Below are 25,259 nucleotides of genomic sequence, written 5' to 3'. Positions count from 1 at the left end.
AATATAATATTTTCTAAAAACAGGAGACCCTGGCGAGCAAAAAAAAAAAAAAAAAGTAAAAATGAAGAAAAAAAAAAGAAGAAAAAGATAGTGAGACGCCATCCCCAAAGATTTGATAATTATTTTCGTAGAACGAATCTTGACCTAAATTCGAAAATAAAATTCTCCATGGAATTGTGGCGAGAAAACGAAAGATAAATAAGTGTGGGTTGAGGGAGGGCGCCATTTTTCTGGAATTCTGACATATTTTTTTTCTGAAAGTTCAATGCACGACTCTACGTGAGCCTTTTCTTCCCGTAACGAACGTATTTAACGATGTTATATGCTGTTTATCGAACCATTTACAAAAGTCAAATAGACAAACACCGTGTAGTTTCAGTAGTTCGCTAGCAGTTCAGCCCGACTTTGCTCGGGCCCTATGTACTGTTCATAACTTGCCCTACATGTGAATACACTTTATGTAAGATTTCAAATGTTTAGACAAAAAATTGTCTGAGGAATTTCGTAGAGACCGCAAAAGGTAATTTTTTAACTTTGACCCAAATTTTGACCCATTAACATTTATTATTTTGGTATCAAATAAAAATACAAAGTTTTACCCATGTCCAAGTCTAAAATTCCAAGTCTTTAGACCCAAAATTGGCGGAGAAATTTGGTAGAATCTGCAAAATTCATCTCTTTTAACTTTGACTTTTTAACAGCCACAATATCGCCACCAAACTGATTAAAATGCTTGCCACATGTCTGAATGCCCGTTATGTATAATTTCAAATGTTTAGACCCAAAATTGGCTCAGTAGTTTGCTAGACACCGTAAAGGTAAAATCTTTTGAACTTTGACCACTTAGCAGCTCAAAATTTCGACCCAAACCGATTAAAAGGCTTTCCCTATTTCTGAATACCCTTTATGTAAAATTTCAAATATTTAGACCAGAAATTGGCTGAGTAATTTGGTAGAGACTGCAGAAGTCAATCTTTTAAAACTTTGACCCCAATTTTGACCCAATAACATTTATTTTGGGGTTCAAATCAACTTATAAAGTTTGATTCATATCCAAGTACCTTACATCTAAAATTTCAAGTGTTTAGACCCAAAATTAGCGGAGGAGTTTGGTAGAGTTTTCAGAGGTAAAATCTTTGAACTTTGACCCCTTGACAGCCAAATTTCTGGACGAAAACACATTAAAAAGATTTTCCCAAATCTCAATACCCTTTATATCAAATCTCGAATCTGTAGACTGAAAATTGACAGAGTAGTTTGGTAGGGAAATGTACACACACAGACACAATTTCACTTTTATAGATATACAGATTTTGCTCCTCTGCAGGAGATTAAACACAAGGTCATATGTGGATTTGATAAAATTGTTTATATGGAACGAACTGGATTCGAACTTTGCACATCCAGATTTGCAGTCCGAGGCGTTACCCACTTAGCCACTGTTATTAGTCTTCTATTTTATTTTTAACAAGCAAACAACTCAGCGTTTCCTGGCAGAAAAATACCACAGTCCTCTTTATTCGGTTCGAAAAGGAACTTGTGTCGAGCTGCTAAAGTAAATAATGGACGTATGTTAGTCTTTAAAATCAATGAAGCAAAAATGTTTAATTACTTTTTACGCATAAACACACTTTTCGGTTTGAAATTATATTTTTTTAATATTGAACTAGCGGGACCTGTGAAAATTCCACAACGAACTCATTCATATGTGATATATTGATGTTGGCATTCTGTAGATGTTCAGCGTAAATGGAGACGCTCTGATATTATTGTAGCTTTTTTGTTAAAACTGCAAAAGTATTTATCTAAGCTAGCACGAGCGCCCGGTAAAGCCCGGTCGTAAAGTACGCTTAAATATGATATTTTAATTCTTGCAGATTTCGCATATATTATTATAGAGTTCATGTTCTATCGATTTTTATATGTTATAAAGTTGCGATTTCAAAAATCAAAAAAATATATATCCATATGACTTGGGTGCATTAGCTTGAATTGAAACCGAAATAAAACTTATGATATATATATATATATATATATATATATATATATATATATATATATATATATATATATATAACTTGAGTTCCTTCAGCCATAATCGAAACCAGAATCAAAACTTATGAAGAATTCTTGATAAAAATATTCATAAAAATAGATGATTTAAGTGTCATCAGCTATAGTCGAAACTGAAACCAAAACTTATGAAGAATTCTTGGTAAAATTATTTATGACAAGAAATAGAAGAACATAACAATTAAACGACCCGAATGTAAGCGTGACACACAAAAGAACACACGCGCTTTCGTATTCATATATAGATATCTTAAAAACTGAATTTAATTTTAAAATACTATGAAAAAATAGCTTTTAAAATTTAATAATAAATTTTAGACTGATATAAATTATTACGCAGTAAAAATAATAAAATTTAAACGAAAATCATTTTTCTTATTTCAAATTATTTAATTAAGTAAAAAAAGCCAGTTTTACTTGAAAAAGCTATTTTTCATAGTATTTTCAAGTTAAATTAAATTTTTACGATATTTTTGTTTAATTGTTAGGCAATTGGCTAGAATAACTTTTTCAATGTGAAATCACGTAAAACAAGTGAAGCATGCATAATCCCCCGTGAGTGCACAGTGAACGAGGCATAAAAATGACTAAGTTCAGCATTTACCCCATTCTCATTTAACACCAAAAGTACTCCAGGGGAGTCAAATTCAGTACAAATCATGTTCCTTATTTTTTTATCTTTTTAAAATGCAATTTTAAAGTTTTCTAATGCTTTCTGTAAATTTTTGTTAATTTATTACCGACAGTCTGACTATTCGACAGATCTTGTTTGCTAGTACCTTCAGCGATGACGTCATTGTTAAGCTCACGGGCCTTAATGACATACATTACGGATGTCCTGCATATCCGCTTTATTATATTTTAAATCATGCAGATTTCGTATTCATTATTATAGAGCCAATTCTCTATTGATTATTATATTGTACCCAATATAGCAGTAATTTCAAAATAAAAAAAATGACTTGTGTGCCGTCAGTTAGAATCGAAACCAAAGCGTATAACTCGCTCTCCACTTACGCCATGCGAAGATCAATGCGTTTTCACCTCTCAGCAATTATAAAAGAAATCGAAGTGTACTACATATCTAAATACCTTATATATCAAATTTCAAATGTGTAGGCCAAATATTCATATAGGTGTTTTGTAGAGACTTTTCACATACACAATAACAAGGACACACACACACACACACACACACACACACACACACACACACACACACACACACACACACACATATATATAAGAGAGAAAGAAAATTAAAACTGTAAGTTGAAATTTACAATCAACATTTATTGTTCGACTGAATACTCCAAAAAACAATTTACAAAGTCCTTATTCTGCAGAGTCTCAAAGAATGCTATTCTTGTTATTCTTCTCATTCGAGGGCAGAAAGAAATAAGCACATTATATATATATATATATATATATATATGTCATCATTCACATATAGTAGTGTGTCGTATCACAACTCATCAGTGCGACTAGACTAGCACTTTTCCCTAGCCATGGATTAAACCCACAACCATCGCGTTGATAGTAGACAGTTCTAACCATAGGACCATGGATCAGTGCTCGCAAACATTTCATCAAATGTCCATACAATAAACATCCGCCCATCGCTTTTATACAAAAGCCATGTAGGGCCAACGATGAGTACTGTTGTCACATCTGGGAAGAAGCTGCTAGAAGCACCTTATCCAGTCTTGATAGAGTTCAAAATAGACTTCGAAACATAGTGGGGGATGCCCTTTTCTCTTCCCTGTAACCTCTTTCTCACAGACGAGACGTTGCGAGCCTGTCTCTGCTTCATCGTTATTTTCATGGCAAGTGTCCATCTGATCTTCAATCTATGGTCCCCCCTCACTAAACTTTCGCGAAAAACACTCGCCTGGTCGAAACCACTATCAATAATTTCCCACACTCCTTGTCTGTGCCTAGACCTAAATGTAGATTCCACAGAAAACAGCTTCTTTCTTAGAACTGCACGTCTGTCGAATTCTCTTCTGATTGCCTGCTTTCCAACTGACTACAGTCTGATTGTCTTCAAGTCTAACGTAAACAAGTTCTTGGTGAACCGTCCCCATAAATAATCCAATTTACAAAAGTCCCACTACCCATCGAATGACAAGAAGATTGCGAATAAAATTCATGTGTATTAAATAGAAAAATCTCGTAATATGCAAATTAATTCCAATCCCTATATAGGGTGGTACGTTATTTGAGATTGTTTTACAATCCACAGAGGAACGAAAAAAAAATTGTAAAAAAAAACAAAAACAAATGTATAAAAAATAAATATTATCAAAGGCAAGATAAGTTACTCTTCTACCTATCTGGAAAAAGGTTTTAGTGGTTTTACTCAGTTCGAAAAATAACATATAGTCTCGAGCGTTATGTAAGAACAACAAAAATGGCCGCGAATTAATGCCTGAAAATAACTTAAAAATAAAAAAAATATACAAAATACTGTTAGAAAGCAAGCTAAAGTAAGTAATGAACGTATTTTAGTCTTTAAAATAAATGAAACAAAAATGTTTAATTACTTTTATCGCATAAACATTTTAGGTTTGGAATTATATTTTTTAAATATTGAATGAGTTTCAGTACAAATCATGTTCCTTATTTTTTTTGTTTTATCTTTTTAAATGCGATTTTTAAGTTTTTAAATACTTTCTGTCATTTTTTTTTTTTTTTTAGCTCACGGGCCTATATATGACATATATTAGGGATTTCCTGAAAATACGCTCATATACAATAAATATCTTGCCTTTGATAACATTTATTTTTTATACATTTTTTTTACCACTTTTTCGTACCTCTGTTGATTGTAAAACAAACTCTGTACTTTTTTCTTAAATTATACCGAAGCAGAATGATTATTGAAAGAAAATAGTATAATATAAAAATGACAAAGTTCTGTGATTGCTCGATGAAAGGAAGAGATAAATAAAAATCGAAGTAGACAAGCTACTATGATATATTCAAGATTTGTTTCTCTCTGGCTCACTTCCTCTATATGATAATGCCTCCGTTCAATCTCGAAAGACAAAGGATACTCCCTGTAGGCGCAGTTATGCGTGTAATTGTGTGACAACTGTTACACAATCTCCAACCGCACCTCTCCTGAATCGGCACTGCTTGAGTGCAGTGGCAAGGAGATGTCCAGGACGACTGGAAACAATGCTCCCAAAAAGCTGAGAGCACATACGGCACCTGGAAGTCTCAAATGGTCACTCATCTGGTACTGGCCAGGCTCATCGTTGCTTAACTTCAGTGATCTAACGGGAACCGATGTGCCAAATGTGATTATGCCGTTTTCATTTCTTATTTAAGGATGAGGATTGATATTTTTATAATATTATTCCTTTTCAACGTTGTCCTTACATTTTAACATTCGGACGCAACACATTATGTCTGAAACAGTCACAAGGAAACAAACAAAATAAAAGAAATTCGACACGACATTTTTTTCTCCAGTTTTAACAAAAGGCATTTATTTACGGTACTTTCCAAACAATGCCTACATCTTGTGTTTTTACAGTTCATCTCGTCCCGGCATGTTTTTCAAGAGTCTCTCGTCACCCACGTGGTTTGCTAGCTGTTACCGCGCACGTCTTCTTTTTTTTTCTTTTCCTCCCCTTTCTCGGCTGTAACGTCACATCGTGCACCGACTCAGTCATTTGAATATGTGTCATGCAGTTGTTGCTGCTGCTGTTGTACACGCTAGCAACTCTGTTACTGTTATTATTACTTGGATTGTTCGGACTACCCTTCTCATCTTGGGTGTCAGTCTTAAAACAATTCGGCCGTAATGGATTCTACAGAAGGGTGTCACTCACAAGTTCTGACTTACTTTTCCAGGTGTGACCGAGAAGACGAAAACTTCTCTCTATTAGCTTCATTGCAAGAAGTAGACGGTCTCTCTCTCTCTCTCTCTCTCTCTCTCTCTCCCTCAAACACACACATACACACACACACACACACATACACACATATATATATATATATATATATATATATATATATATATAGAGAGAGAGAGAGAGAGAGAGAGGCGTTTCTTGGTTTGGTATTACTCCATGCTGATCTCTAATGCAACTTCTAACACGTGTGCACATGCTGCACAAGAAAGATTATAATCATCATTATTATCAGAGAAGGAGGATTTGCAGATGGTGCACAGCGCACCAAGGACACCCCCATGCGTTGCCTTTGCGGATTTTGTGGTCATGTTCTGTGGACTAAATGTTGCTGTCAAAATATAAACATTTCTGAATATATGTATATATATATATGCATATATGTATACATATATACATACATATATATATATATATATATATATATATATATATATATATATATATATGATTCTAGAGCTGAATTAAATCCGACGATATGAAATAAAATGGAGGTGGAAGGACCTGGATACTCAACGTTTCGCCCGATTTATTCGGGCTTCTTCAAGAGGGATGGTCATTGACGAGAGAGTCGGAGGATTGGGGCTATATATAATGATGGGGGAGAGCAACGTGTTTTCCTTATGTAAATTAGATGTCATATATCATATATATATATATATATACATTTTATGAGAGAAAAAAAATAAATTAGAGTAAACTAGTGTAGTGGATTACGTCTAAAAGTTAAAACATCGTTTTTTTTTGTTTTTTTTTAATCTCTACGATATTTTAACTTTTAGACGTAATCCACTACACTAGTTTACTCTCCCCCATCATTATATATAGCCCCAATCCTCCGACTCTCTCGTCAATGACCATCCCTCTTGAAGAAGCCCGAATAAATCGGGCGAAACGTTGAGTATCCAGGTCCTTCCACCTCCATTTTATTTCAAATATATATATATATATATATATATATATATATATATATATATATATATATATATATATATATGTGTGTGTGTGTGTGTGTGTGTGTTCCTGCTTGGTTTCTTTGTTTTTGTTTTACGGCATATCAACACTTTTCAGGTTATTTAAAGCCGAATCCAGTGATTTTGAAGAAAAATTTTTTTAATAAAATATATTTGTTTTTTTCAAGGCGGTTTCTATTTAACCCATAGTTGGGATCCTAACAGGTACTACCACTACGGGTCAGAGTGGACCTGGGAGCAATGGCAATTAAGGGATGGCTCCACACTCCCCGAAGCCAGAAAGCTGGGGTCTCACAATCGGATATAGTTTAAGTTCATATCCAGGACCAAGTGTTCCTGCAGTGAATGCGTTGTTTGAATATTAAATTAAATTGAACTAAACAACGCTTTCAATGCAGGAACACTTAAATATTTCATTTCGCGTATCCTGGACTTGAAAAAAAAAATATATCACCGTTGAACAACAGTAGTCAAATACTTCAAAGTTTAATTTCGGTTCGTAATAACACGATGCAACGTTTCGTAATAACACGATGCAACGTTTCGTAATAACACGATGCAACGTTTCGTAATAACACGATGCAACGTTTCGTAATAACACGATGCAACGGAAGAAAAAAAATGGAAAAGACTGGTTATGTTGATTTTAGCAAATAAACATTCGTTTATTTTAATATTTGAGTTGACTGGCTTTTAAACGTATATATTTACGTATTTTAATTAAATACACACACGTTAAAAAACGACCCTGGTGTCTAACTCTGTCCCGTGGGGAGGCATAGTAAATAGGTACTTCATTTAATCACATAAATACATATACGAACGTATAAATTTATGCGTAAACTTTAAGTATTTACTTCAACAGTGCTCAATACGTAGGTAAAGCTAGGTAGTAAGTTATAAAATATATATGGCAATTAAGCTACACAGAATATTCCGCGTTTCATCTACGCTAGGATTTATAGGCATAAGCCTGATGAATACTAGCGTGGAATATTCTGTGTAGCTTAATTGCCATATATATTTTATAACTTACTATATATATATATATATATATATATAATGGATAAATAACAAACACTATATTCCAAAATTCATGATGTTGACCATCTTATAATTTATTTCTTTAATTCAGTTTACATTTACAATTCTGTATAGTATCTGTTTCATAGCGCAAAATCTATCACTTAATTATTATATCAATCAGTGAATCTATTTTGCCCTTAACTCATAAGAAGAAATAACAACAATCAATCCGTCGAAAATGGCGTAATGGAAATATATTAAAGGTATTTGCAGCTTCTCTTTCAATTTTCGGATTTTAATCATGTCAAATCACACTTTATTTCCTTTTGACGGATTGATTGTCGCTATTCCAACTGAATTAAACAAATAAATAATAAGTTTTTATCATTTATTCACTATATTGCTCTGTAATTACATTGAGCTTCTTAAATAAGGATTGGTATATATTATAAGAATATATATATATATATATATATATATATATATATATATACTCGGGTTTTTTATTCAAAAGTAATGGACTAATGAATTCAACGAGGTTGTTAGATAGTGCTCAATAAAAAGAGCTGATAATATTTGTTTATTGTTATATAAACATGGTCACATCCTGCTGCTACAAATAGCCACTTGTTTCAAACAACAGATATCATCATTGAACTTTTGAATAGTCAAGTCGCTGCCTAATGATATCTGTTGTTTGATTGAAACAAGTGGCTATTTGTAGCAGCAGGATGTGACCATGTTTATATAACAATAAACAAATATATATATATATATATATATATATATATATATATATATATATATATATATATATTAGCTACCCACCCGGCATTGACTGGTCGCACTATACGCTTTAATGTGATATTTTAATTTATGCTTTTATTCTTTTATTGAGTATTATATATTACGAGGAATAATTCGCCCGGCGGACTAATTCGCAATAAATGAATAAATAAATAATAATAATATTGATAATGTCGTTCAACCAATTTCTGTCTATGTTTTTTTTTACGTTTGTTTACGCCAGCTGATATTTGGCTTGATGGTGAATGCTCTGGAAAAGTCACTTCTGATAATGTTTAGTTTTAATAATGCAAACGAAGAAATGATTTGCGGCTATTTTAAATGGCGCCTGTACTTGTATCGTAAACCGAACTCAATAAGAGAAAATGAAATAAAATAAAATGGTGTGGTATAATCAGGTTTTAAAAAGGAGTCGTTCGATCTGTAGTCGAATGCTAAAGCACTGAGCTATATCTATGGATTATAATACATCAGTTTTTTTTTTAAGAAGAAATGATGTGCTGATATTTTATTATCTCCCTTGGCCGGTGTAGCGTAAAATTTTCTCCTTTAAAAGTTATTCTTTTTATCTATAAAAGAGAAAAGCTATTTTTGAGATAGGATTTTTTTTCGATTTTCGATAATGAATTTCTGTATCAAACATATTTAAGAATACTGCCAACCATATAAATTAGCTTAGAGTTAAATATGCAAATGATAGGCCCAGCCGTTTCGAAACCTATGAGGAAGGAACTCATACACACCCGCACATAATGACTTTTATATAATAATAGAGATTTTATTCGTAGCTCGGAACGACGAAGGCAATCAGATTATTCTGGAAAAGGTAGGATGTTGGATCATCATCGGTGAGTGCAGAGATGACCGAAAAGCTAAATCCGCGTTTGGAAAATTTAAATGGAATGAAGACAAAGAATGGTAACACGTGTCTGAGGCTTCAAAGTACCTTTCTGTTAGTCTTGCATCTCTGTTGCTTTCATATTGGCGGGTACCGTTGTGAAGAGCTGCCCGCTTCTTGCCCCTATCTGAAGCTGTCAGCTCCCATTATAACAGGTCGCTATTGTAGTGATTCAGTGGAGATGCTTGCCGTGCTGGAGCTCACCAAACAATTTTGTTGGACATTCCGTAGTCTAGCATGCAGACTACATGAGCTGAGCTTCATCCGGATGGTCCGGATGTAAGGGACCCTTGCACGAGTGAGAACTTCCGTGTCTGGTATCCTTTCACACTAGCTCAGTTCCCTCAGACTGGTAGTGTGGAAACATTTTTTTCTGCCTGGCATTGATAGACGATCTACGATTCACATCCAAAGAGTATGGTGATCAGTACGACAGCTTTGTAGATCTTAATGTTTGTCATGGTTGGGATACCTTTTCTGTCCAGTAGATTCTTGAGGTGTCTGCCGATAGCAGTACTTGCGTTGGCGAGTATTGGGTTGATTTTATTCTTAATTAGCGGGGATACCCGGCGTTGCCTGGGTATGGTAAGGTGTGAGTATGTGTGTGTGTGTATGGCTGGGGGGGGGTTAAATCACAACAAAATGAAAAATAAAGAATAAGCGAACGTAATAACCCTGTTTAAATGTTATAACTCTTTTTAAAATCGGAAAAACAAAAACAAAACAAATAAAAACAGCGAACGTGATGCAAAATAAAGAATAAGCGAACGAAAAAAAAATGGCACAAATAACCCTGTTTCAATATTAAAAATTTAAAGTGAAAACAAAAATATCTGATATCTCCGCTCGAAGTGCAATCTTAAGATAACGACGCTGCCACTATAACGACTGGTCTATGATCGCGTGAACGAAGTTAGGTCGTTTGTTTTTTTTTAATATTTAAACTAATTCAAGAAAGAACGTTTTTGCGCATGCGTGTTTGGCTACATTGTCATGAAGAAACGATTTTTTGCTAACCCTTCCTGTAGAAAAGTGCCCAGTTCAGGGTGAAGGAATTAATGCTTTTAGCCAATTTTTCGATATTTGTCGTCCGAAGGGTTGATCTTCAAAACAATACCTATTTCTTGAAAATCCATCGCCTCTGTCGAAAGTTTTAGGCAAGCATACAAACATACATTTAAACAGACAGATGAGATTTATATTAAAGATGATTACATTGCGGAAGGGCGTACTGCTAAGATAAACGAAACTGTCAAACACATTGAGTCTTTGCGCCTTTGGTGAAAATGTTATGTTCTACATATATTTTTCTTAGAGTATGTTGGTGTATCTGTGATAATATGAAAACGAATAGGTTGGTTCGAAAGATTTGTCTGCTTGTCAGAAATTTAAATGTAAAAATTATTCTTTAATTTTTAAGTATTCTGATTGGTTAAGCCCTTTGGCATCCTTTAGGCGTTTACGTAAACGGACGAAAGAAGACGAACAAAAGCAGCTTGAAGAATTGGGTTGGGAAATCTTGTCCCGTCCTGTATGTTTTCCTAACCTAACTTTCTCGGATTATCACTTATTTAAAAAGTGACAAGACCATTGAGATGGTCTTATGTTAACGTTAGAAGAGATTGAACATGAATTAGATTCATATTTCACATCAAGATCTAAAGAATTTTTACAAACGAAGCTTGTCGACAGATGAAACCAAGTCATAGAGAAAAGGTCCTTATTTATATGAATAAAGATAAAAAAAAACCACTGAATTTTTTAAAAGAGGATTAGTTATTTGTATTATTTGGATTCTCAAAGTTTCGGCCGATGTAACCTCCGACCTTCTTCAGGTGTATATTGTCTTGCCGCAAGCACCTGTGGCGCAGTTGATATATAATACTTAGAAAATCAATTGTAAAAGTGTTATACTCCTGAAGATTGAAAGTTCAATCCTCAGAGTGGGCAACCGACAAATACAATTGCAAATTACTTAGAATCTCTATTCAGTCATGGCTGACGGAACAAGAGCATGCTACCTCCGTGAAGGAAATAAAAGGTTCCGCTCGAAATTTAATCGAATTTGACGATTTCGACAGAAACATTCCTGAGTCCGACAAGATACATTTTTGTTTTTACAAAGGAATCACAACTTATCAAGGCCCAGAGGCCACTCGAGGATAAAGAGTATACAGTGGTCAAAAGCATGATATCGTAATCGTTAGAATTGTAAATTTGGTAAATTGGATTACTTAAGGGGAACGGCTCATCAAGAACTTGTAAACGGAAGAGAGTGGCAAAGGTGCGCAGTTCTTAAAAAGGAGCTTTGTTCATGGAATCTACGTTCTGTAGAAGGTCGGAGGTTAGATCGACCGAAACGTTGTGAAAATCACACTCAAGATGAGAACAATAATCTGATGAATCCAAATAATACGAAAAAATGAACGATTATTTTTATTTATCTATTTATTTACGGACTATTGTCATCATCTTCTAGTTGTCGTCTCACCACATTTCGGCCAACTAATTCTCTATCCTTCATAAGGTGGCAATCTACAACGATATAGGAATACTGAGTCTCTTAACTGTATCTTAAGTAATTACTGCCTTCCATAGTTGTCGTCTCACTAGGTTTCGGCTAACTATTCCTCTGAAACAACAACTAGAATACTACTACTACTACTACTACTACTACTACTACTACTACTACTACTACTACTACATAAACAACAACAATAACAGCAGCAGCAGCAGCAACAACAACAACAACAACAACAACAAAACAAACAAACAAACAAACAAACAAAAAAACAAACAAACAAAAACAAAAGTTTTTCTTTTTCCCGATGAAATTTTAAACCGGCAAAAACTTTTGCACCGACCTAATAGATTTTCGGACATATTTTCTGTCTCTCACAATCTCGTCCATCTTCTCATCTCTTTTTTCTATTTCTTTTACATTCTCATTTTTTTTTTTCCAGCATCTCTTCATAATGAACATTCTTTCTCTTTCTCCCCCTTCGCATCTCATCTCCCTTCCTCATCTCTGACCTCTTTTCTCTTTTCAGATTCTGGAGGTTTACCTATTTCTGCGACATTTATCCCACCCTATTGACCCAGACTCCAGCGTGTGATCATCTACTAACCTCGCCTTACCCCACCCCCAACAACCGGCGCCCCCACCTCTTGTTCGTATTCTAAGTCTCCCTCGTGTCACGTGACAAGCACAGAGAACATATGTGAGTAAACCTAATAGGAAACAGATTCAGAGGATTTTCTTACGCTTCTTGTTTTTTTTTCTCCTTTCGAAATGCAAAGGGCGGATAACTCGTCGATCAACAAAACAAAAAGCCGTTTCTAAATGAGTTTCATCTTGGTGAAGAAATTTATGACGGTTAAATGCGTCAGAAAGACGAAAGAATTACTGATGATTGTATACACACTTTTTGGAGAAGTACTACTAATAATAACAGTAGTAGTAGTAGTCGTAGTAGTTGCCATAATAGAAGATGGCGAGGCGAGGAAGGTGACGATGATAAATATAAAAGGGTTAAGAAAAGAAAGGGGAAGAAGATAAATAAACGAAAGAAGATAAAAAAGAAAGATTGAATAATGATTGAAGGTTAAAAACACGAAGAAGAAAACATGTATTCTTATATACAAGTAGTAGTAGTAGTAGTAGTAGTAGTAGTAGTAGTGGTAGTGGTAGTAGTAGTAGTAGTAGTAGTAGACGAAGAAGAAGAAAGAAAGAAAAGAAAACAAACAAGGAAAAGGTAAAACTAATTATAATCATAATTATAATCAGAAGAATAACAACGCAGTAAAAAAAGTAAATGTAGACTTTATGTACAAAGAGATGAATCAGTAAACCACATAATAAATGAACTCAGAAGGCTAGTCCCAAAAGATCACAAGAACGACACCACTGCATGGCAAGTGCTCGTCTGAGCTTCAATTTCTTGTCCCCCCTCGCCAATCTTTCACGAAAAACACACGTCTAGCTGAAACTACTGTCGATAATATCCCACCCTCTTTATCTGTGCCTAAATCAAAACGTAGATTTCATGAACAAAGCCTCTTTCTTCCGTTTGCCGGTTTCTCACCTGACTACAACTTGGATGTCTTCAAGTCCAACATAAACAAATTCCTGATAAACCGCTCCCTTAAGTAATCCAATTTATCAAATCTCCATTACTACTCCATTGCTACTATATTATTCCATTGACTACCGTACACACAATAACCCTTATCCTCGAGTGGTTTCTGGGCCTTGATGAGTGGTGACTCCCATGTAAAAAAAAACGAAAACATAAACAAGGAAAAGATAAAACTAATTATAATAATAAGAATAATAACAACACAGTAAAAAAGTAAATGTAGACTTTATGTATAAAGAGACGAAACAGTAAACCACATAATAAATGAATTCAGTAAACTAGCACCCAAAGATTCCCAGACAACACTATTGCGTGGGAAAAGCAATACACAAGGAACTCTGCAAGTGATTGCACTTCGGACACCCAGACAAACGGCACGAGAACACATCAGAGACGATACTGGAAATGAGAGGGAAAAGATAACAAAGTATCAAGGACTTATGTATGATATGAAACGAAATTGGAAATTAAAAGACGTTTCAATTATACCAGTCATCATAGGAGCAACTGGGCTTATGAAAAAGAACTTTAAAAAGTACATAGCAAGCATACCCGGTGAACCAAGTGCAAGTGAAATACAAACGATTGCACTGAAAGGGACGGCTAGAATCCTGAAAAGATCTCTTGGTTGGACTCACTAAAACAGGGGTAAATGTCAGACATCTGGTTGGATGTCCCATCCCCTAGAAGAAAAAGTTTAAGAAAAATGAAAAAAAAAAGAGAGAAATGAAAAACCACACAATTCTTTGGAACATGGCGGTACAAACAGATAAACCCATCTAAGTAAGGAGACCAGACGTCATAATAATTAAGAAGACGGGAAGATAGTATTGTCCCAGAAGACCACATGACGAAGATGAAAGAGATGAGAAAAACGAAACAAATATGCGAAAATTTGCGGAGAGCTGAAATGAATATGGGATAATGGAGATCAATAACACATTAATAATTCTAGGATGCTAAGAATAATTGCAAAGAACTTGGAAAGAAGTCGGATAAATCGGAATCAAGAGGAAGACTGAGACAAATGATGAAAACAGCTGAAACCTTGTGGAAAACCTTCGAATGCAGAAACCAATGTACACAAGCAACAAACGTTAATCATCAACATAGAAACTGCAGCAGAAATAAACAAAAAGATAGAGGAACACCAAGCAAACTGAAACAGCAAAATTGTAAGTTGACTACGCCTCGCCCCGCCAATGTTATTATCGGTATAGACTGGCGCCGTACCAAATAGTCGTAAAGGGTAAAAAAGGATGGAAAGACTGGGGAGAAAAAAGCACTAACCAGACCTCCACGAAAGGGGGCTGGGATCTTTGAAAGGCTTGTTGTCTTCCAATTGCCAATGAAGAGAAATGGTCATTGCCAGTGAGAAGTCAATTGCCAGCGGCAGTTGCGATAACGCAAAGACACTTGCGAAAGAGAGGTAGAGATTACTGAAAATCTGGGAAGACTTGTTGCCACGTAAACTCCAGGGATAAATCCCAATAAGTAAAAATAATAACATTTAGAAGAAGATAAGAAATGGAGTACAAAAAATAAGAAGAATGTGAACCAGATGAAAACAAATATGATAAAGAGAAAGAAGACAAATGATTATGATGATGATGATGATGATGACGGTGGTACCACCAACAAATGCAGTTTCAGCAAACATATTATTACTATTACCGCACAAATTATCGGCCTTTAAGTCTCTTCCCGCGCTTCGCTAAAATCTTCGATTCATTCATCATTCAGCGAAATAGTACTTTGTATAGATGACTATATATATATATATATATATATATATATATATATATATATATATATATATATATATACACACACACACACACACACACACACACACATATATATATATATATACACATATATATATATATATATATATATATATATATATACATGAGTTAAGTATATCCAAGGATGAAGTACCGTTGCCACATCTGGGCAGGAGCTGCTAGAAGCGGATTATCTTGCCCTGGCAGAGTTCAAAATAGACTTTGTAGCTTAGTGAGGGATGCACTTTTCTCTTCCCTGCACCATCTTCCCCACAGAAGAGACGTTGCGAGCCTGTCTCTTTATCGTTATTTTCATGGAAAGTGCATGTCTGAGCTCCAATCTCTGCTCCCCCCTAACCTGATTCTCGATAAACACTCGTCTAGCTGTAACCATTACCAATAATTTTCCCTTACTCTTTATCAATGCCTAAAACTAAACACACATTTCATGGGCAAAGGTTCTTTCTTAGAACCTTTGCTGTGAAACCCCGTTCCGTATTCCTGCTTTCACACTGACTATAATATGGTCGTCTTCAAGTCCAACGCGAACAAGTTCTTGATGAGCTATTCCCTTAAGCAATCCAATTTTCCAAATTTCTACTATTGACGATTACTACGACATTGACTACTGTACACTCATTAACCCTTATCCTCGAGTGGATTTCGGGCCTTGATAAGTGATTACTAATATATACATATATATACATATATATATATATATATATATATATATATATATATATATATATATGCATAACAACTATATATATAATATTACAATATTTCTACTTGATGGAGATATGAAAATATCAACCAAAATTTGTTTCGTCGTTATTTCAAGACTTCCTCCAGATGACTTATTTAGATTGAAAAAAAATAACCATTCCAGAAAAGTAATCATATCGATGATAAAAAAGGATTAGTTCGATTTTGACCAAAGTTAACACCCTTATACAGCCTTTGTGCATTTGTTAACTTATATCACCGCACAAGCATATAAATATGAACAGTAGGTTTTGGGATCGGACACGGGTGTGTTCGAAATGAACGTTTCTCTTTTGAGCACAATTTAAGCATAATACTTGAATTTTGCATTTTAAACTTTAATTCAAGCCATCATGTAAAAATAATATAAAACAACAGTAGGTTCTCTATAATGTAATGTAAACTCAAATATATTGTTGGCTAAGTCATTGCGGAGAAGCATGTGAAGCTTCCTCCCAGTGCACCAAGGTTGGTCCCCAACTAGAACAGGCAATCAATCGAGGATTACATCGATTTCGTTGAAAATAAAAGTATTAGAAGTCGGATACATTCCTGGATTCTAATTCAATCCCGAGCAACATTAGGTATGCCTTTTAGCACACACACACACACACACACACACACAAACACACACACACACACACACACACACACACACACACACATACATACATATATATATATATATATATATATATATATATATATATATATATATATATATATATATATATATATTAGCATTTCAGCCCGGCGTTACCCGGGTGTTTGGAGGTATATGTTAAGCAAAAAAAAAAAAAAAAAAAAGCGGTTAATTTTTTTTAAATTTGACACCGAGTATGGCCCATTAACATTTACTGTTTGGGGCTCAAGTCAAGTTATAAAGTAAGATCCATGTCCACGGAACCTGTACTTAAAATTTCAATTGTTGAACTTTGAACCCTCAACAGCCAAATTTCTGTCCGAAAACTGATTACTGTATATCAAATTTCGAGTCTGTAGACTAAAAATGGACAGAGTTATTGCGTAGGGAAATGTAAAAACACACTGACACACAGACACGTTCACTTTTATATATATACTAGCATGGGGTCCCGGCCTTCCCCGGGTGTTTGGAGGTGTATGCTGAGAAAAAAAAAAAAAATAAATAAAAACGGTCAATTTCTTTTAACTTTGAGCCTTATTATAACCACTTAAGATTTGTAGTTTTGGGCTCAAATTGAGTTATTAAGTTAGATCCATTTCCAAGGAACCTATATCTAAAATTTCAAGTGTTTAGACCCAAAATTGTCGGAGGAGTTTGGTAGAGTTCTCAAACGTCAAATCGTTGAACTTTGACCCCTTAACAGCAAAATTTCTGGCCGAAAACCGATCACATAGTTTTTCCAAAATCTCAGTACCCTGTATATCAAATTTCGAGTCTGTAGACTGAAAATTAAGAGAGTTATTGCGTAGGGAAATGTACACGGACACACAGACAGACACACACACAGACACGTTCACTTTTATATATATACATATACATACATATATGTGTGTGTGTGTGTGTGTGGGTGTGTATTATTATTTATGTCAATGCAGTCATATCTTGCTACGATGTGCAAACCGTTTCAATCATAATTGATCTTATCTCAGACAAGAAAGTTTAAAAATTCAAAAATTGAATAGAGGTTCAAGACCATTTTGAATTTAAGAGGAGAGAAAATATATTTCCCCATAACTTGCGTGAAAAAAGGTTGCTGTTCAATTTTTGAATTTTTAATTGTTCTAGCCTGATCAGATGAATTATGATTGAAACGGTCTGCACATCGTAGCAAGATATGACTGTATTTACATAAAAAATAATTAAAAAATATATAATTTGTTCTCTTTGATTTAGCACTATCAACGACCCTTGTTTGAATTCAATTATTAACTTTTGGATATCTTTTTACCTGTAATATATATATATATATATATATATATATATATATATATATATACATACATACAAATATTGGCTGAAGAGAGCTTGATAAGGATACCTTAAACGGACCTTATTATCGGGCTTGAAACCGACGGTACCAATGATCTGTCTCAACTAACAACTTTCTGTACACAAAATATAAATGCGCTCTTACATTTTGGATTTTCCTTTTTATTGAGCACTCTGCTGGAATTCTTTTTCAGAAAAAAACTAATCATATATATATATATATATATATATATATATATATATATATATATATATGAAAGTGAAAATGTATGTATATCTGTGTGTGTGTGTGAATGTGCACATTTCCCTACCAAACTACTCTTTCAATTTTCAGTCTATAGACTCGAGATTTTACATAAGAGGTATTGAGATTTGGGAAAATCTTTTTAATCGGTTTTCGGCCAGAAATTTGGCTGTCAAGAAGTCGAAGTTCAACGATTTGTCCTTTGAGAACTCTACCAAACTCCTCTTTCAATTTTGGATCTGAACACTTGAAATTTTTGATGTAGGTTACTTGGATATGGATCAAACTTTTTAATATATTGGAGCCAAAAAAATATATTTTAAGGGATCAAAGTTTAAAAGAATTTGACTTCTGGCGTCTCTAACAAATTACTCAGCCAATTTTAGGTCTAAACATTTGAAATGTAACATAATGGGCATTCAGACATGCAGCTTTTAAATCTGTTTTGGGCGAAAATTTGGCTGCCAAGAGGTAAAAGTTGAAAGAAGTGACTTTTACAGACTCTACCAAACTCCTCCGCCAATTTTAGGTCTAAAAACTTGAAATTCTAGATGTTGATAGTCAAGCCTTTTTATGTATATATATATGTATATATATATATATATATATATATATATATATATATACATATGCGCATAAAGTTATGAACAGTACATAGGGCCCGAGCAAAACTGAGCTAAACTGCTAGTATATATATATATATATATATATATATATATATATATATATATATATATATATAGGATAGCTCTAATTATCACATGCAAAAACGAAGTTGTACCCGTATCTCTTGATACCATAGGAAAACGACGGTATATCCAAAGAGAGATAGCACCATCCAGACCTCGACTGCGAGTGTGCACTTCAGTTTATCCTGAAGAAGACAGATTTTGACAGATTTTAGAAGTAGAAACATCGACTCTAATAGGCAAAAAGTTCATGGTAAACGGCTGATATAGGCATAGCCAAAGAGAGATAGCACCATCCAGACCTCGATATAGGAGCATCGTGTCAATTATATGACGAGGGAAAAACTGAAGAAACTGTCACTCATATTCCAGGGAGCATCCACGTTTTTTTTTTGTTGCCTGCTAATGACACGTGTGGGAACTTTGAGCAGTACGGGAATAATGATTTAGGTTATATTTGCAAATGGCGAATTTGTTTTGTCTTTTTGTGAAAAAAAGCAAACTTTCATTTGTAAGGAGTGTTGACCATCATTCGGCAAAATGACCTTGTCCAATTAACCCTGACATAAACAAAATAACAAAAAACACATAAAAATCACACACACACACACACACACACACACACACACACACACACACACACACACACACACACAGACTTTTCAAGTTGTATGTAAAGAAACAAAAAAGAAAAACATGGCGACGCCTGCTTTTGGGTTATTGGCCATGGTTTCTGTTGTTGGTGGGGAGGGGTGGGAGAAGAAGGAAGATGAGAGAAAATAAGGGGAGTGGGAAAAACTATCAGAAGATCATTTAGTAAGGATTAAGAAAGATGAAGATAGAGGAGGGTGAGCAAGAGATTATGAAAAATAAGGAGGAAGGGGAGAGGCGGAGAAAATCGACGAAGTGGGGGGGGGACGCAAGAAGATTAAGGGCCAAGAAGTATGGGAGACAATAAGGCGGGGAGTTAATGAATAGAGTAAATAAAGAGATTAGTATTAAGCAAGGAAGATAGATAAAAAAAATAAAGTGAAGGAAAAAGAAATGATTATAAGAAGAAAAAGATGAAATAGAAGAGGAAAAGAAGAAGAAAAAGAAGAAGATAAAGAAAAAGAAAAAAAAAACAGAAAAATGAATAGAAGAAAAAAAGAAAATGGAGAAGAAATAGAAGGAAAAGAAGACGAAGAGGAAAAATAAATAGAAGAAATAGAAGAAGAAAAAAGAAACAGAAAAAAATTGAAGAAATAGAAGAAGAAAAAGAAGAAGATAAAGAAAAAGAAAAAAGAAACAGAAAAATGAATAGAAGAAAAAAAGAAAATGGAGAAGAAATAGAAGGAAAAAGAAGACGAAGAGGAAAAAAGAAATAGAAGAAATAGAAGAAGGAAAAAGAAAAAGAAAAAATTGAAGAAATAGAAGAAGAAAAAGAAGAAGAGAAAAAGAAGACAAAAAAGAAAAAGTAGAAAAAGTAGAAGAGGAAAAACAAAAAGAAACAGAAGAAAAAGAGGAATAAATAGAAAAAAGGAAGAACTAAAAAAAACAAGTAAAAAGAAGAAACAGAAAAAGAAAAGGAAATAGAAGTAGAAGAAAAAGAAAAAGAAAACTAGTAAAAAGAAGAAACAGAAAAAGAAAAGGAAATAGAAGTAGAAGAAAAAGAAAAAGAAAACTAGTAAAAAGAAGAAACAGAAAAAGAAAAGGAAATAGAAGTAGAAGAAAAAGAAAAAGAAAACTAGTAAAAAGAAGAAACAGAAAAAGAAAAGGAAATAGAAGTAGAAGAAAAAGAAAAAGAAAACTAGTAAAAAGAAGAAACAGAAAAAGAAAAGGAAATAGAAGTAGAAGAAAAAGAAAAAGAAAACTAGTAAAAAGAAGAAACAGAAAAAGAAAAGGAAATAGAAGTAGAAGAAAAAGAAAAAGAAAACTAGTAAAAAGAAGAAACAGAAAAAGAAAAGGAAATAGAAGTAGAAGAAAAAGAAAAAGAAAACTAGTAAAAAGAAGAAACAGAAAAAGAAAAGGAAATAGAAGTAGAAGAAAAAGAAAAAACAAACAAGTAAAAAGAAGAAACAGAAAAAGAAAAGGAAATAGAAGTAAAAGAAGAAAAGAAATTAAGGACAGCGAAGAAAAAAAAAGATGGAAACGAACGAGCAGTAGAAAAAAAAAAGACAAAACGAAATATCCGAAGGAGAGAGAGAACGAGTAAAGGAAGAAATAAATGTAGAAGAAGGCGAAGTAAAAGAAAAATAGAAGAAAAAAGAAAAAGAAAGAATAACTAGAAAGAAAAAAAGGAAAAGAAGAAGATGCAGGTGGATGAAGATAAAGAAAAGAGCAAAGGAAAGAACGTAAAAAAATCGAAAGATTAAAAGTACATTAATGATGATGAATTAAAAAAAAAAAAAATGACCAAATATTTTGAAGAAAAATTTTTTGTGTATTTTTTTTTTTTTTTTGCTATTTTTGGTTTGCTTTTTGTTTTCTTGTATCTGTTGTTCTTTTGCAAAAACGAAGAAGAAAAGTATTCCCAAAGTGGGTGTGTCTCCACTAGACGATGCATCGGTTTTGTCGATAGAACACGTGGTTGCGTGAGCTTGGCTCCCTCTGCCGCCGGGAATCAGAGTCGAGATAATATGTGACTCATCGCGCCCTCTACCTCCCCTAAAAAAAAAAACGAAAAAAAAAAGAAAGAAAGAAGAAACAATTTTCCTTAATTCGCGGTCAAACATCTCCATTAGAAAAAAATACTAAAATATGGCTGCCTTTTAGTGAAACGCACGTCAGAACAAAGTGAAAAAGAAAAAGAAGATTTACAGGTGTCAACACACACACGCACACACCTGGTAAACCAAGTTCAAAAGAGATCTAGACAATTGCACTTTAAAGATCAACGAGGATGCTAAAAAGAGCTCTCGGTTGGTTTCAATAAAAAGCGGGCAATGTTTCCAGCTGGTTTGGCTGCCCCATACCCAGCGTTACAATCTTCAAAGGAAGATAATTAAAAAAAAATGTATAAATGATAATTGCTTCATCATTGCAGATGATCTCCATCTTATCCAACAAAATCCCTACCATCAGCCCTTCCCCCAGTTCATCTTCTATGACCACATAGGTGGCTCTTCAAACCAACAGCTGACTTACATAGCCTGAAGCAAAGATGACACATGAAGTCAAGTGTCTGAACCGGGATAACTGAATCACTCTGTGGTATGGTGTCCCTATGCATAACACTATGCCTCTTCAGACCAGCAGTCGACTTGCATTTCCTGCAACGCACCACACAGGTTGTCTAATCAGGTTGTGGATGTAAGGATACATACATACATACATACATACATACATACATACATACATGATTGCTGCATCTTTCCAGATGATCGCCGTCACATTGAGTTCTCTCAATCTCGTCGTTCATACCATCTCAGATGACTCTGCACTCTCGCTCCAGATTTTCACATCTTGAAGCAGATGTGACGTACAAATTGAGCTATTTCCACTGAGTTGACTTCCTCTGGAGGTTGAAGGGTATTCCTATGAACAATCACATGTCTTCCCAAACCAGAAGTAGACTTGCAAACTTTGCTGCATGTTAAACACATCGTTTGGTTCGGACTAACAGGTGCAAAGTTGTGTGACTTAAGGTGTTGCCGTAGCCAGCTTTTGACAAAAGCACTCGTTCACATACATACATACATACATACATACATGATGGTTGCAATGCCTTGTCAGACGAGTGCCACTCCCTCAGACACTTAAAGTTCATGAGCCCAAAAATTAGTTTTTTTTTTAGTCCTACCAGTGAATTCACACGCTCAAGCCGGCATGACACTGAAGATGGTCATCGAGATCAATTATTAAATGCTTCCAGCATTTCAAGCATCTAACACGTCACAACTTTTCCATCGCCACATGACCATTTTTATAGACAAATGCCTGAGGGGGTATCTATACACAGATGATGTTATAGAGTCTTAGCTTTGTACGACAGCTAAGTCTCTCTCTCGGTTCAAAATGTTGAAATCCAGCAACAAGCAAGAGCAAGATAGCCAGCAACAAGTTAAACTGCAGACCAGCTCAATGCGGGTACTGGTCTCCCGCTTTATGTCTTTTCAAATCAGAGATTTGCTTCTCCTAGAAAGGTGGCCTTCACCATGGCTTACGGGAGCCCTCTCCACCCCAACACACACATACATACACGCAAACACACACGGTGCTAGTTAGCCGTTGACCCCGAAAAAGGGTTCATTCGCCCTTTGAAAGGTCTTGTTTTTAATTCTTCATGGAGACTAGCCACCCTCCTCACCAAACAAGTCTGGTGGGGGAACCAGTTTAGTCGCCGGTGACCCGACCATGAGGCAGGTAGTACTGGGTTACATGATACCAGTAGCATGTAACATGGCCTGACATACATACATACATACATACATACATACATACTAGTGTTGCGACGATTAATCAGAATCGAAATCGAGAATCGAAAAAATTGGAACTTTTAGGGATATCGGAATCAGAAAAATGTGCGCCTATTCTCCGATGGCAAAAACGATTCTTTTAATTGTTCTTCTTTATTTGATTTTGTTCAAAGTGAAATCTTCCACTGCTAGTAGTAATAATTAAACTACTAGTAAAACTAAACTCCATAGATCATCAACAGCAAATTTACGTTTGAGAAAATATCTGCACATTTAACGTGTGTTTTTACAGTAATCAGGGAAAGAAATAACAACTCTATGGTTAAATATTCAGAGATTTATAAAGAATCAGAATCAGTAATTGCAACGGAATCGGGAATTTCGTAAGGAATCAATAATTGTATCGTAATCAGGGTAAAATATTGGAATCGTCCCATCACTATTACATACATACATGATGATTTCAACGTCTTGTCAGACGAGTGCCACTCCCTCAGACACTGAAAATTCATGAGCCCGAAAATGACATATAGTCCTGCCGGCGAATTCACATGCTCAAGCAGACATGACACTAAAGACGGTCATTGGTATACATACATATATATACACGCACGCACACATACATATATACACATATCACACACATATATACATGCATATATACACAATACACATTACGCACACATACATATGCATACACACATACAAACATACACAAGACGGTCATTGGTATACATACATATAAATATATACATGCATCATCATACATACGTACATATATACATACATACACACATATATACATACATACAAACATACATACATACATACATACATACAAACATACATACATACATACAAACATACATACATACAAACATACATACATACATACATACAAACATACATACATACATACAAACATACAAACATACATACATACAAACATACATACATACAAATATACATACATACATACAAACATACATACATACATACACACATACATACAAACATACATACATACAAACATACAAACATACATATATACATACAAACATACAAACATACATATATACATACACACATACATACATACATACAAACATACATACATACATACAAACATACATACATACATACATACATACATACATAAAAAGGCTTCCTTCAGTCTTGACAGATTATAGCCACCCACTCTAAGTGTACCTGCGCATGTATTTATGTGACAAGAGTTGCGCAATCCACAACCACACCTCTCCTGAGTCGACATTGTTGAATACCAGTGGCAAGTGGAGGTTTAGGGCGACTGGAAACAACGCCGAGATAAGCGGAGAGCATATACAGCACCTCGAATTCCCAAATGGTCACCCATCTGGTACTAGCCAGGTTCAACGTTGCTTAACTTCGGTGATCTGGCGAGCACCGGCGTGTCAACGTGATTATGCTGTACATGATGATGATGATGATTGCAACGTCTTGTCAGACGAGTGCCACTCCCTCAGACATTTAAAATCCATGAGCCCAAATGCCTGAGGGAGTATCTATACAAAGATGATGTT

General features: G+C 34.6%; 1 protein-coding gene and 1 pseudogene across 1 annotated transcript in view; both read right to left on the bottom strand.

The window, feature by feature from the left end:
- Positions 1-25,259, bottom strand: part of LOC145246859 (matrilin-1-like) — a 163,622-nt gene that overhangs the window by 63,315 nt on the left and 75,048 nt on the right. The gene's annotated exons all lie outside the window — the stretch shown is intronic.
- On the bottom strand, positions 25,036-25,152 carry LOC145246918 (5S ribosomal RNA; annotated as a pseudogene).

Source organism: Euprymna scolopes, chromosome 24, assembly GCF_053919585.1.
Source record: "Euprymna scolopes isolate OS-2025 chromosome 24, ASM5391958v1, whole genome shotgun sequence".
In the NCBI taxonomy this organism is placed as follows: domain Eukaryota; kingdom Metazoa; phylum Mollusca; class Cephalopoda; order Sepiida; family Sepiolidae; genus Euprymna; species Euprymna scolopes.
The sequence above is the reverse complement of the archived record's forward strand: the minus strand, read 5'-3'. Positions and strand labels throughout refer to the sequence as shown.